Source organism: Rhipicephalus microplus, chromosome 4 (assembly GCF_043290135.1).
Source record: "Rhipicephalus microplus isolate Deutch F79 chromosome 4, USDA_Rmic, whole genome shotgun sequence".
Lineage (NCBI taxonomy): Eukaryota > Metazoa > Arthropoda > Arachnida > Ixodida > Ixodidae > Rhipicephalus > Rhipicephalus microplus.
This window is the reverse complement of record NC_134703.1, coordinates 180,922,922-180,936,968: the sequence shown is the minus strand read 5'-3', so window position 1 is coordinate 180,936,968 and position 14,047 is coordinate 180,922,922. Positions and strand designations below refer to the sequence as shown.

Here is a 14,047-nt window from a genome sequence, read left to right as displayed (position 1 = left end):
TCCAGAGAAAATCCAAAGTATATAAAAACTGTAAAAAACTGAAGGGAACTGGTATATTTATTGCTGATGACTACAGCAGGGAAACAGTTGCCAAACGCAAACTTCTTTGGAATTCTGCGCAGGATGAACAAAAACGAGGACAGCGTGTACATCTTGATTATGATAAACTGTTAATTGATGCTGATATGTTCACTTAAGACGACGAAAAGAATCGTCGAGTCAAAATCAGGCGTAATAACAGCGCGCTGTCAGCGGCAAGCCAGGATTGAACGAAATGGAGAGAGCAACAGGAATTCCGTATAGTCAACTTTAATGCTAGAAGTATTGTCAAGAAGATGGCAGACTTAGAATACATTTTAGTCAATTATGATCCTTATGTAGTTACAATCACCGAGACGTGGTTACATTCAGGGATTCAAGATAATGAGATCACACCTCCCGGATACAGGATAGTGCCTCAGGATCGACAGTCTCGGGGAGGCGGCGTTGCAATAATAATGAAGGAAGATATTGAATTTAAAACACCAGGAGGTATTGCAGGGCAAGAAAGTGTTTCGTGTAAAGTGCATATTGGAACGTCACTAGTCCTTCTCGGTACCGTTTACTGACCGCCAAACTCACCTTTCTCATTCTCAGAGTCGATACAGAGTTACATAGAATCGAACAAAAAAAAAATGCAACTGCCGGCTGCTCCTAACCGGTGACTTCAATTTACGTGCAATTAACTGGGACACGTTCACAGCAGAGTGTCGGGAACAGGCACACTGCAATTTGCACCTAGACATTGCATTCTCCTATGACCTTTCACAAGTTGTTCGCCAAAGTACGCGGAAATTGGGGGAAAGTCCGTCTATTTTGGATCTGGTATTCTTTGACGGGCGCTTCGAGCAGTTCAAAGTGTCAGTTGATAAGGGTATCTCAGACCATGACGCTGTCTTTGTCGAAATAACACATAGTGAAAGAATGTCAAAACATAAAGAAGCGATTACGAATGTTCCCAACATTTTTGAGGCTGTTGACACAAGTATCATTGACTACTTGTCATTTGCACTGGACAGTTTTGATTCTCAAGGTGACGTCAATGCCATGTGGGAATCTTTCAAAGATATTATCTTCCATTCTATCAAAAATTTCGTACCGTTTCGGAAAAGAAGGAAAGCTAAGCGGAACTCTTGGATAAGCAGAGAAATAATCCAAGTGAAGCGTAGAATAAGCCGCCAGAGACGCAAAGTAACAAAAGACCGCGCAAAAATAACTGAATTGTCTGCACAACTGCGTTCCATGATTACAGAAGCCAAAAATAGATATTACAAAGAAACACTTAGAGAGTTCATGACAAAGTCTCCTGATAAAGTTTGGTGTCACATGTCGAAAAAAAGATAATGAGTCACCTAGCATTGTAGTGGTTACTAATCCTGCGGTAATCGCTTCTTCTTACAACGAATTCTTTCAGTCAGTGTTTTCTACTCCGTCACAATCCGGTGTCGAATCCGCTCCCTCTCCGTTGCTCCGCTCGGAAAAAATGCCAGATGTTGAAGTCTCTTATGAGGGAATTGTGGTGCAACTACTGAATATTGACGTAAAAAAGTCAGTAGGCCCTGATGAAATACCGAATGCGTTTCTGCACAGTTATGCGGAATAGGTTGCTCATTTCTTAAAGATTATATTTGACACACCACTGGCAGATTTCCGAATCCCTAATGATTGGCTTATGCAAAGTTTATACCTGTGCACAAATCTGGTGATAAGCAAATGATTGAAAACTATCATGCAATATCGCTGACCTGCGTTTGCTGCAAGCTCCTAGAACACATTGTAGCCCAGTCAATTTACACGTATATTGAAAATGACAACAAATTTTATCCCAACCAACATGGACTCCGACAGCGCCTTTCCACAGCAACACAGCTTCTTGAAACAATTAATGACCTTGCCATGACGTTAAACAAAAAGAAACAGATAGATGCCATTTGTCTTGATCTGTCGAAAGCATTCGACAGAGTGCTACATGCAGAACTGCTTCTGAAACTGGAAGTTATGGAAATAAACGAACAAATAGTAAAATGGATAACCGCGTACCTTCGGGGCAGAACGCAGTACGTAGAAGTAGAACACATTAAATAAAAACCGTTGAACGTGACGTCAGGTGTTCCCCAGTGGTCTGTGTTAGGCCCAGTGCTATTCCTAGTCTATATTAATGATATCGCCTCTGAAATTGACGAAGGGATCACTGTCCGGCTTTTCGCTGATGATTGTCTATTGTACAAAGAAATCGATAGCCCGGTTGATCAGGAGTTACTCAGTGATGCTCTTAGGACAGTAGAAGAATGGTGCGACAAATGGAAAATGAAAATAAATAAAAATAAAACTGTTGTATTGCACGAAACAAATAAAGTAAATAACATCTTCAACTTTAATTACACAGTACATTCCTTGGTGCTTTCAACGGTTGACGAGCTGAAATACTTAGGCCTAAATATATCCACGAATTTAGGCTGATCTTACCATGTTGGCAAAATATGCGAAACTGAGGAAAAAAAACTGTGGTTCTTGCGACGGAAACTGCAATTAGCCTCACAGTCAGTAAAACTAACAGCTTATATGACCTACGTTCGGCCCACGCTAGAGTATGCCAGTATAATCTGGGACTCTTATCAGTCAGGGTTAATTCAGAGACTGGAAAGAGTTCAACGACGAGCAGCAAGGTTTATTCTAGCGCGATACTCTCGTACAGATTCCGTCACCGAAATGCTCAGTTTGCTAAACATAACGACGCTTGCTGAACGCAGGCGTATAGCAAGACTAAAGTCTTTTTACCTTCTCTCTAAAAACAAATTCTGTGTGTTTTTGTGCGGTAATGGTCGGTTATATTTTCTAACATCACTTGGTAACTGTGCATTTATGATGTCGTATAATTGAATCGTGTACACAAGAACTATTTCGCTTATGTACGCTTATGTTTTCTTGTGTGTGGTATCTTATGTACAGTTTCTTATGTAGTATGGTTTCTCTCTTTTTTATGTACGCTTGTGTTTTTTTTCTTATGTATAATGGATTCTTATTTTTTCTCTTCTCAAGTCACACGATGTTGACCATGCAAATGTCCCGCCTTGACCCACCCTGTAACGGGCGACAGGCCAACAGTATAAGTAAATAAAAAAAAGAAACCATGATATAATTATCAGGGAAACTGATGTGGAGGGTTTGGTATTTTGACCACCTGGGGTTTTTAAAATTGCATCCACGTCTAAGCAGACAGGTGTCAAGCATTTTCTCCTTAATCGAAATTGCAGCCACCAAGCCACGGTTTGATTTTGCGGCCTTCAGTTCAGCACTAAAGGGTTACTTGAAGGGTAAATTAGTTGTGGGCTGTGGTCTTGCTTCCATGATGAGTCTTAAGTACAGCAGTTTGGTGCCAATCAGGCATCTCTACTAGTGCACTGGTGTTGTGTTTTTGCAATTATAATTTACTGCAATATTTAGGTATTTTATCAAGATGCATTTCTGAGCAGCTCTGCGTAGGGAGTGCTGTTGTTGTTTATTACATTGCTAATTTTTTGCGAGAGGTAATGATTGTTACATGTATTCTGAGTTAGATATGAAGTTACGAGTTGTCCTTCTTTTATACTTTGTAAGAGGGTAAAGCCCAACAAGTCACTCTGATATAAAGTGCATATTGTACATCACATGGCTAATTTGTGTGCAGAGCTTACATAAACAGCCCATAGTGTTTCGCATGCCTTGAAAACTGCCTTAGGATGACAAAAAACTGTTGTGAAGAGTGGGATAGTCAGGGTGAACATCAGAAGTTCCTCAGATAGGCTGACTGACGTTTCGATAGGAGGACTTGTGTTCGTCAAAAGTGCCTTGCCTTCTCATCCTTTGCATGTTAGTTTTAAGGGGGTTAGTAGAGATGTCATCCCCTGGTGGTGGTGCGTGTCCTTGTTGGTAATTGCTGTCGGAAAAGAAAAAAAAACTAGAAAGCAAACGAGTGCAGTCCTCACTTCATTTCAAGTTGGCTGGTAGCAATTCACAATGTTCTCGGAGGGTAGAAAAAAAGGGAAGAAAAAAAGAGGAAACACGCAAAGTAGGAGCAGTGTGCTGCCAAGGGGTGGCCGCTACAGACACGAAACAAGCAGAGAGCTTGAAAGTTCGAAGCCAGCAGACGGTCCCCGCGTTTGGCCATCACAAAGGGTTGCCGACGATAAAGGCCTATGCTGTTCTCGAACATCTATGAATGGGACTCATAAGAAAGCGGTTACAAAAAGGCACGAGAGAGAAGCAGGTGGCTACTTTTAAATGCCAAGATGTCAAAGGTAAGCGACAACAGATGGGTTCGGAAGATTACGTGTTTATTGGGGAAGTTCAGTGATAAAATATGCTTTCACTATCCCAGTAGGTGTCCCGCTCAACGGAATTGCCTCAAAAGTTCGGCGGCATGTTGGCAGAGAAATAGGCAAGTTCAGAATGCAAACAAAATAAGCAACGACGAGAGAAACACAAATGAAAAGAAAAAAAAACGAAAAAAAAACGGCGGATTGGTGTAGGTAGCACACTAGCGTTAAAAGACGAGGAAAGGAAAAAAAAGAGACGCAGAGAAATTTGTGGGTTAGCAATGACCTAACGGTGCACGGTAGGAGTGTTTTTGAAGCGAAAAAAGAGGAAAGAAAGCTGTGGTTGAAAGGTTCTGGAAAATAAAAACTTCGTAGTTGTGTGTATATATATATATATATATAATTTAAAAAATTTTGAGAGAACATCAATAGTACCACTTGTAGTCTAGGAGCGATTCCATGTAATACCGGTTATGTCTATTTAAAGGTTGAACCTTTCTCGTTTCTAAATGCTGTCGTAATTATGCTATGGCTTTCAGCGATTCCAAATTGCGACGTGCTACATTGATTCGGGATCGGTTTAGGTGCTTACATTGGTGTATCAAATATCATTCCATGTATTTCTTCTCTCATGGTGAGCAGAAATTAGTAGAACATAAAGCTTTGCTTTGTCGAAATTGTGGCCCTGTTGGTTGAAGTGTCTGGCTACTGCTTTTGATAAATTGTGTCTTGTGTCTGCACAGTGGCCATTCAGTCTTATGTGAATTGGGTGCCCAGTTTTGCCTATATATTTTTGTCTAAAGGTGGCACACTTAATATAGTATATTAGCTTGTTTGAAGTGTAGATAAAGATCGATGGGACCTTGTGAATGTAGTCACATTCTGTGCTTTTTAAGTTGTTAGCCAGCTATATATTTTTACAGGTGGAGCATCTGGGCCGGCCACAGGGACCAGACGTCCTAGTGTTTGCTCTAAGATTTGCGGGAATTTGCAATGCATGGCACGTAGAATTTGACACGCTAACTTAACATGCTTGTTCACGCAAACTTAGACTATGACGTCTGATTCCTGTGGCCGGCCAAGGTGCTCACCCTGCAAACATATACAGCGGGCTACCAACATAAAAAGCACAGCATCTGACTACAATCACAAGGTCACATGGAGCTTCACCTTCACTTTTAAACAACCTAATATACTTTTCTGAGTGTGCCAGCTGTATAAAATGATATCTAGGCGAAACAGGGCCGCCAATTCACGTAAGACCGAACGGCCACCGTGCAGACACAAAGCACAATTTACCGAAAGTAGTAGCCGGTCACTTCCACCAACAGGACCACAATTTCGACAAAGCAAAGCTTTATGTTCTACAAAATAATTTGTGGTCACTACGAGAGAAGAAATACATGAAAGCATACTTTATACACAAATGTATGTCCCAACACCCATCAGGAATCAATGTTGCACGTCGTAATTTCAAATCGCTGAAAGCCATTGCATAATTGCTGCAGTATTTAGGGAATAGAAACGTTCAACCTTCAAATAGACATAACTGGTATTACATGGAATCACTCCTAACCTACATATTGTACTAATAATATTCACTCTAAATTAATAACAATTTTAATTATAGATATGCATGCGTCTATATACCGACTACTAAGTTTTTATTTTCTAGAACCTTTCAACCTCGGCTTTCTTTCCCCTTTTGTCGCTTCAATAAACATTCCTACCGTGCATCATTAAAGTCATTGCCAGCCCACAAAGTTCTCTTTGTCTCTTTTTTTCCTTCGTCTGTTAACACTAGCGTGCTACCCACACCAATCCGCCTCTTTTCCATTTTTTTTCTTTTCTTTTGGGTTTCTCTCGTCGTTGCCTATTACCTTTGCATTCTGAACATGCCTATTTCTCTGCCAACATGCCGCCAAATTTTTGAGGCAATTCCGTTGAGCGGGGCACCTACTGGGATAGTGAAAGCATATTTTAACCAATGACCTTCCCCAATAAACACTTGGTCTTCCGAACACATCCGGTGTCGCTTATCTTTGACATCTTCGCATATAAAAGTGGCCGCCTGCTTTTCTCTCGCACCTTTTTGTAACCGCTTTCCTATGAGTTCCACTCATAGATGTTCGAGAACAGCGTAGGCTGTTATCGTCGGCAACCATTTGCGATGGCCAAACGCGGGGACCGTCTGCTGACATCGAACTTTCAAGCTCTTTGCTTTTTTTCGTGTCTGTAGCGGCCACCCCTTGGCAGGACACCGCTCCTACTTTGGGTGTTTCCTCTTTTTTTTTTCTCTTTTCTCCCCCCTCCGAGAACATTCTGAATCACTACCACCCAACTTGAAATGAAGCAAGGACTGAACTCCTCTGCTGTATAGCTTTTTTTTTTCAGACTACGATTGCCAACAGGAACACATGCCACCACCAGAAGATGACTTCTTTACTAACTCCCCTTAAACTAATATGCCGAGGATGAGAAGGCTAGGCACCTTTGACGAAGAAAGGTTCTCCTATCGAAACGTTGGTCAGCCTATCTGAGGCATTTCCACCTGTCGCCTCCCATTTTGATTTTGTTGTGAAGAGTGTGTTTTTAAAAATGGATGCAGTCTCTATTACCTTGAATCATGCTGAGAAATAAAACTTAAAATTTTATTATGTGGTGATGCTTCATGGGGTGAGGGGTGATGGTGAGGGGTGATGCTTCATGGGCTGATCTGTTAATCATCTTTCTTCAGCCACTGACCTTACCTGTTCGAATATTGGCGGTTAAATGCTCAAACTGTAGCACAAATGAAAATAAAATGTATGAAATATCATAATAAATGTGTTTGCTTTTAGTTGAGAGAAAACCTGTGTTGTGGTGCATGTTCTTGACATTTATTTTATGCCAATATATGTCTACTTTTAGGAGGTGGGAAAAGATATTTATCAATAAGTGGAAATGGTGTCTGCCACAGAAGCTCTGTTATTTTTGTATAATCAGAAAGTTTGAAATGAACTAGGTGAGGCTGAATTCGCAAGGTTTCGCGATACCAAGTGTAACTGGAAATTAGTTTGCTGTAATATGTATATGTCTACATCCTGCATGAGACGTGTGCACTGTTACGGGTAATAATGTTTTCAATATAATGTGTTGTGTGTCTACACAAACGTATGCATAACAAGCACTCTTGCTGTATCGACTCACTGATCCACCAATGGATATACCCAAAATGCTTATGCTATTCAACACTAAGTATTTGTATTTAATTGTATAACTTTAAAAGGCAGTCTAAATTTCTAAATTTGGCTTTACAAAGAAGGCTTTGAGTAATATCATTGCATTTAAGTAATCTTGCTTATAATATATATATATATATATATATATATATATATATATATATATATATATATATATAAAGTCCAGTAGATCCTCCGTGAGCGGTCACAGCATGACTTATTTCGACGTTTCGGCCTAGAGTCTGGCCTTCATCAGGATTAAAGATACAGTTTGTTCGTGCTCGGCTTTATACAATCTCAAATCAGAGGGCAAGGAAAGAGGAAAAAAATACAGAAAAGAACAAAAGGAAAAAAAGAAAAAAAGAAAAAGGAAAGAAAAAGAAGAAAAAAAGAAGAAGAAGAGAGAAATAAGGTACGGTGGACGCCTCTCGAGTGCCCCCCTTCCACTCTTCCTTCCACTTCCCCCCTCCACTCTTCCCTACCCTTCCCCCTTCATCTCTCTCCCCCTTCTCCCCTTCACCTTTCTGCTGTCAGCGGTCTGTGTATGTTTCCGTTCACTAACGCATTCCTCCCGATCAGACGGCCCCTCCTGGCACTGGCGGTTCGGTGTGGGGCAAAAAAGAGCTTTTCAGGAAGTCCTAAGCCTTTAACTACTCGGAGTCCCGTAAACAATTCGTCGTAGAAGGAGGGGTGCCACGTATTGTGGCAGAGGCTGGTAAGCGAAAATTTAGGAAGTTCTAAGCCTTTAACTACTCCGCGCCCTGTCAACATTTCGTCGTAAAAAGAGGGGTGCCCCGTATTGTGGTAGGTTGTGCAAGCGGGTGCAATGCGAATTCCTTGCCCGCTTCTGGATTACGCGTGTAGTGGGGGCCTCCCGGCTGTGCACAGGGTTGCTGTTGGGCATGTCATGCATGGCACAATTGATTGGGTAGTAAAATAAAACAGAAAACAGATGACAGCTGCACTTAGGAAGAGTAATTACACTTGGAAGTGTTTTGCGTTGTCCAGTGCCCTTCGTAGCTGCAGTGCCGTGAACTCAGTTACTATTTTCATCGTTGCCGTTATTGTTTTCTAATGCTTTAATTGCTGCAAGTGTACCAGGATTCTCATTTATTCCTCTATCGAGGGTGTTAAATCGGTGGATAAGGTACGACTCTCGTTGTTCACGTTCTCGATTTGATTTAAATCTCGTCTCTAAGAGCGTTACTGACAGTTTGTCGAATGTATGGTCGGGAAGATTGAGATGTTTTGATAGAGGTAGACTTGGGGCTGATTTCGCATGGGCTCTGTGATTATTGAAGCGAATCCTAAATGGTGTTTCTGTTTGTCTGATGTACTGCATACCACACACGTTGCATTCGAGTAGGTATACCACATCGCATGTTAGGTTTCCTCGTATGTTAATCGAAAACTTGGATTGCGTGCTGGTTGCTTTGTCCGTTTCTCGCATCGCCTTACATACAAGACATCGTGGTTTTAAACAAGGGCGGCATGAATTATCGGGGGAATATATATATATATATATATATATATATATATATATATATATATATATATATATATACAGTCCAGTAGATCCTCCGTGAGCGGTCACAACATTGTTTATTTCGACGTTTCGGCCTAGAGTCTGGCCTTCATCAGTCCTGATGAAGGCCAGACTCTAGGCCGAAACGTCGAAATGAACCACGTTGTGACCGCTCATGGAGGATCTACTGAACTATATGCAATGCTACGGCCACACAACCACCATGCCTGCATATATATATATATATACATATATATATATTATATATTGAGATCAAAGATACAATATTGCAATGGAAAGTATAGGGGAAGTTATTAGACCGAATCGTAATGTAATGGTGAAGAAAGAATTATGGGTGAAAAGATAACTTGCCATGGACAGGAACCGAACCTGCGACCTTCGAATAACTCGTTACTCGAAGGTTGCACACCCTTTCAACGTCCTCTAAGAAGGGTGTTGATGTATAAGAACACCTTAACATTTTGCTGAACACCCTTTGTGTAGGGTGTTTAGCTAACACCCTTTCAGTAGGGTGTATCTGAAAACACCCTTAGGGTGTCCCTCTGGCGACAAGCCAGTTTACACCCTTAAGGGCATAAAATTTTCTGTGTAGTGGGCACGTTGCACAGCCCGAAAGGCACACGTTTAAATTTGTTTAGCCCGACGGGGGTTGCAAATTTCGTTTTCTTTATATCCGATTGGCGCATGGGAATTTGTCAGTATCCGGAACGCAGGTCGAGTGTTGAAAACTATTTCGCGCCTTGTAGAGAATGAAGGGCACCACCAACGCGTAGAATTTGGTACAGATCATTGCGAGTTCTCTTGTTAAGAGCCCTGTAAATTACGCAAAAGCGCACAGAGCCATCCTTCTTACGAACGAAAACCACTGGTGGCGGCCAAGGACTAGATGAGAGACGAATTGCCCCGTCACGGTGGTATAGTGTATAAGGTACTCGGATACTGACCCGCAGGTCGCGGGATCGAATCCTGGCGGCGGCGGCTGCATTTCCGATGGAGGCGAAATTGTTGTAGGCCCGTGTGCTCAGATTTGGGCACACGTTAAAGAACCCCAGGTAGTCGAATTTCTTGAGCCCCCCACTAGGGCGTCTCTTGTAATCATATGGTGGTTTCGGGACGGTAAACCCCACATATCAATACATCATTCAGTGGTGAATTGCCACTCGCTTAAGTATGTCAGCTACGTTTTCTTCGATATTTTTTCTCTGAGCAGCACATACGTGGTAGGGCCGGCAGCGTAGAACAGATGTTCCGACTGTGCGGATTCAATACATCGTAGTAGCAGTGCGACCCTGTGTCGAGGAGTAAACATCGAATGAACTTGCGTGTTTCTTTAACAAAGAAAGCAGCTGTTGCGTCAGTGAAGGTGTCAAGTCATCGCTAATGGCTGCAGCAAAGGCGAAGAAGAAGCAGGCTCACCACTAAGTTGGTCATTGGAGGAGACGGCATGAAGTGGCACGATGCACGTATACGCTCGGGATTGATCATCACGTAGGCCATCGTTGTGTTCTGAGAAAGTAGAATTTTTTCGGATGTTGTATTCACGACGGTGGCACGTGCGGAACCATTGAGAAAACGAACTACACCGTATGCCAGAACGATCCCTTTACCGACTCAACCAAATAATGGTGACCCAAGGCGCCGCCATGGTGGATGTCTTTGGCGGTATTAGTTACTATTCGCTCTTGACATAGTGGTAATTCGGCATCTTTCGCAGCTGTCAAACGAAGCGGCCTCTGGGTGTCATCGTTTAGCGTGCAGTGCATGTAGGTGAGGTGGACGACGCATTGACCACAGCAAATGGCCACGAAGGCAGATGAAAGAAAATTTAATTCTAAAATTAATTGGTGAGAGCAGTCAGTCAGGACGGAGAACTTAATGTGGTGTTGGATATATCAATAAAAACACGGACTGTACAGAAAGTGGAAGGGCAAATGGTACACCCCTGGGTAGCAACCAACGTGGGTCCACCATAAGGCGTCAACACTTTCTTCACATGTTGACTTAGATCAACACGCATGACAGAAAATGCCGCACCAGAGTCTACCAATCCACCAGAGCATCCACGTACACTCCTTCTGTTACCATCGAAATCATGTTGCATGGGCCGGATGGTGGAATATCAGTCCAAATTTGAAATGCAGTTTTTCCCTTTAGTCACTTAGTTTTCTGAATGACTGGAAGTGGAAAATGAGGCAAGCCGAAGTGGGGAGGAGCAGTGGGGAAAATTTGTAGGTGAACGTCGTCTAGAGTTCCAGCAGTTCCGTTGTTCTTTCGATGCGGGCGGAGATGAAGACTGGTGTGGAGGCGAATAATGGCGTCGACCTTGATAGGACGAAGCATCTCGTTCACGCATGTCGTGACCGTGACGTGCGTTTTGCTGGCGCTTGCGGCAGAAACTAGAAATGTACAAGAGTGGAAACTTGGGCTAGTTGGTGCGTAGTCATATTTGCAAGATGTTTCAGCGCGCGAACAAAGGAAAAAGGACAGGGTAGACAGAAAGAGCGCTGACTTCCAACTAACTTTATTTCACAGAGTGGCAAGAATATATACTGCTAAAACAGGATGATAACAGAGCATGAAGGTAAAATGCACCCTAATCTACACATCAGTAACAAAACACGTGTGACAGGTCCTCTATTGCCTCAAAGCCGAGCTAGGTAATCACGTTCAGCCTGTGATAAAGCAATCGATGATGTGCTTACACATTTATCTCCTAGCAAGTGTATTTTTTCGGCTTCAATAATTTCTCGGGTAAGCTGATCCCTGTGCCTTGCCAATATGGAGCACTGATCAAAGAGAGGGGTGCACCCACAATCTCGGCAATGAATGCCAAGATGCCCTTGTACCACATTGTGCACATTGTTTCGGTGTTCTCGGAGGCGGTCATTTATGCACCTGCCGGTTTGCCCGACATAGATGCACCCACACGTCAGTGGAATCAAGTAAACGACTCCCACTGCGCATGGGACGTAGCGTGTCCTGTGCGCGACAGAGCACGAGGCAGAATTTGCACGAGGTGCATTGACCCGTTTGCAAAGCCTCTGCAATTTTTCCGGGGCAGAAAAAAACCACAAAAACGTTGGCGTCTCGAGCAATCTTTTTTACCCTGTGTGATACGTCGTGCACGTAAGGCAGTACGACAGGCCGGCTCTTTTTGCCACTGTTTCGCTTATCCGGTTTGTCGCCTCGCTTCAAGACAGTGACCAGCTTTTCCGCCACCGAAACGAGAACATGCGCGGGGTAACCAGCTTTGGTAAGCCGCTCTACTTGTAGAGCAAAGCTGTGGTGTACCATGTGGGGGCATGACTTCTTTAAGGCATTGACAAGGCAGAGGTTAGCGATGCCCCGCATGACCAATTTAGAGTGAGCTGAGCTGAAAGGCAGAAGAGGCTTGCCGCTCCTTGGCTCATACATCCAGCAAACATGTCGGGAGTCTAACAAAAGCTTCAAATCTAGAAACTTCAGGTTGTTATCAGTGGGTGATTCATGGGTTAGAACTAGTGGTTTCAGGCACTCTCGGAAAACAGTCAACACTGTTTCTGAGCAACCAGGGCATAGAAGGCAGCAGGGCCTACACCCTTGCAATAAGGCGTACTTTGTCGGACACCAGCGTAAATGAATTGGCACGCCTGCAGAGCACTCGAACCTCCTGAATGTATGGTGCGTACGACTCACCGGAATGTTGTTGCTGGTGTCGAGGGTTCTCTTCGTGAATGGACCGAATTGCCGTTGTGCCGAAAGCGTGGGGAAGTTTCTACTTGAAGGTTGCTCAGTCGGGTATCTCGGTGATGTGGTTAAAGCACCATGTCTTTGCCACACCAGTCAAATAGAAAGAGACGTAACGGAGCTTGGCGCTTTCGTCTCAGCAGTTAGCAACAGTCACGCGGCTGTACTCATCGATCCAGTCCTCCTTGTCTTCCCTGCGAAGACTGAAGACTGGCTAGGAGAGGGGGATCAGGCTAAACAGGAGGCGCGGCTGAAGACAGCGGGGGGGGGGGGGGGAGGCAGATCGCAACGGCGCGGGCAGGCTCACCAGGCAGTTGAGCAAGTTGGGAGAGGACCAAGCACCGAAAATTCACCTCCGTCGCATATTACGTCTGGGTTGAAACAACGTTTATTCCACCCAAGGGCTCAGCGGCGAACAGGCAGTCTGAGACAGAGCGTTCACACACCCAATGATGATTGTGGTGACACCTAGTGAAGATGAGAACAGAGACCCAGACAGATTATGATGATTATGATAATGTATACGAGATGAAGCACATAATGAATACCAACTATAAAATAGATTATCTACACTTCGTGAACTGATTCACAGGTGAATCTTGCTTATTTGAAGGAAACACCTAAATGAAAAAAACGCGTATCGCCATAGCGTCAAAATTGCGCCACCTAAGAATCATATTCAGGAATTGTGCAGAAGAGCAAACTTCGGCCACTTTGAGCGTATCTATCTATCTATCTATCTATCTATCTATCTATCTATCTATCTATCTATCTATCTATCTATCTATCTATCTATCTATCTATCTATCTATCTATATGTCTGTCTGTCTGTCTGTCTGTCTGTCTGTCTGTCTGTCTGTCTATCTATCTATCTATCTATCTATCTATCTATCTATCTATCTATCTATCTATCTATCTATCTATCTATCTATCTATCTATCTATCTATCTATCTATCTATCTATCTATCTATCTATCTATCTATCTATCTATCTATCTATCTAGCCGCCTATGGCTTGTAGCTCTCCTGGCCATTTCAAAAATGGTATTCATACGAAACTTCGTATAGCATAAAATGACTGTATGAAAAACATATTTGACTAGTTACAACATGAAAATCCTGATATATATGTCATCACTGTTATGATTTACATGTCATGGTCTTACAACTCTTGCGGTGGTTTTGTTCACATAGCATGTTGGAAAACTGGTACGCTATGA

The 14,047-nt window shown here is 42.9% G+C and overlaps 1 protein-coding gene and 1 long non-coding RNA gene across 2 annotated transcripts in view; one reads left to right on the top strand and one right to left on the bottom strand.

Annotated features, from left to right (window-relative positions):
* The window catches only part of LOC119173018 (venom metalloproteinase 3), a 122,119-nt gene that overhangs the window by 27,301 nt on the left and 80,771 nt on the right, over positions 1-14,047 (top strand). The gene's annotated exons all lie outside the window — the stretch shown is intronic.
* Positions 10,910-13,208, bottom strand: LOC142814075 (uncharacterized). The gene is made up of 2 exons (XR_012894798.1): positions 12,777-13,208; positions 10,910-11,497 (listed from the first exon to the last, which is right to left on the bottom strand). It is a non-coding gene; the product is annotated as an uncharacterized LOC142814075 (long non-coding RNA).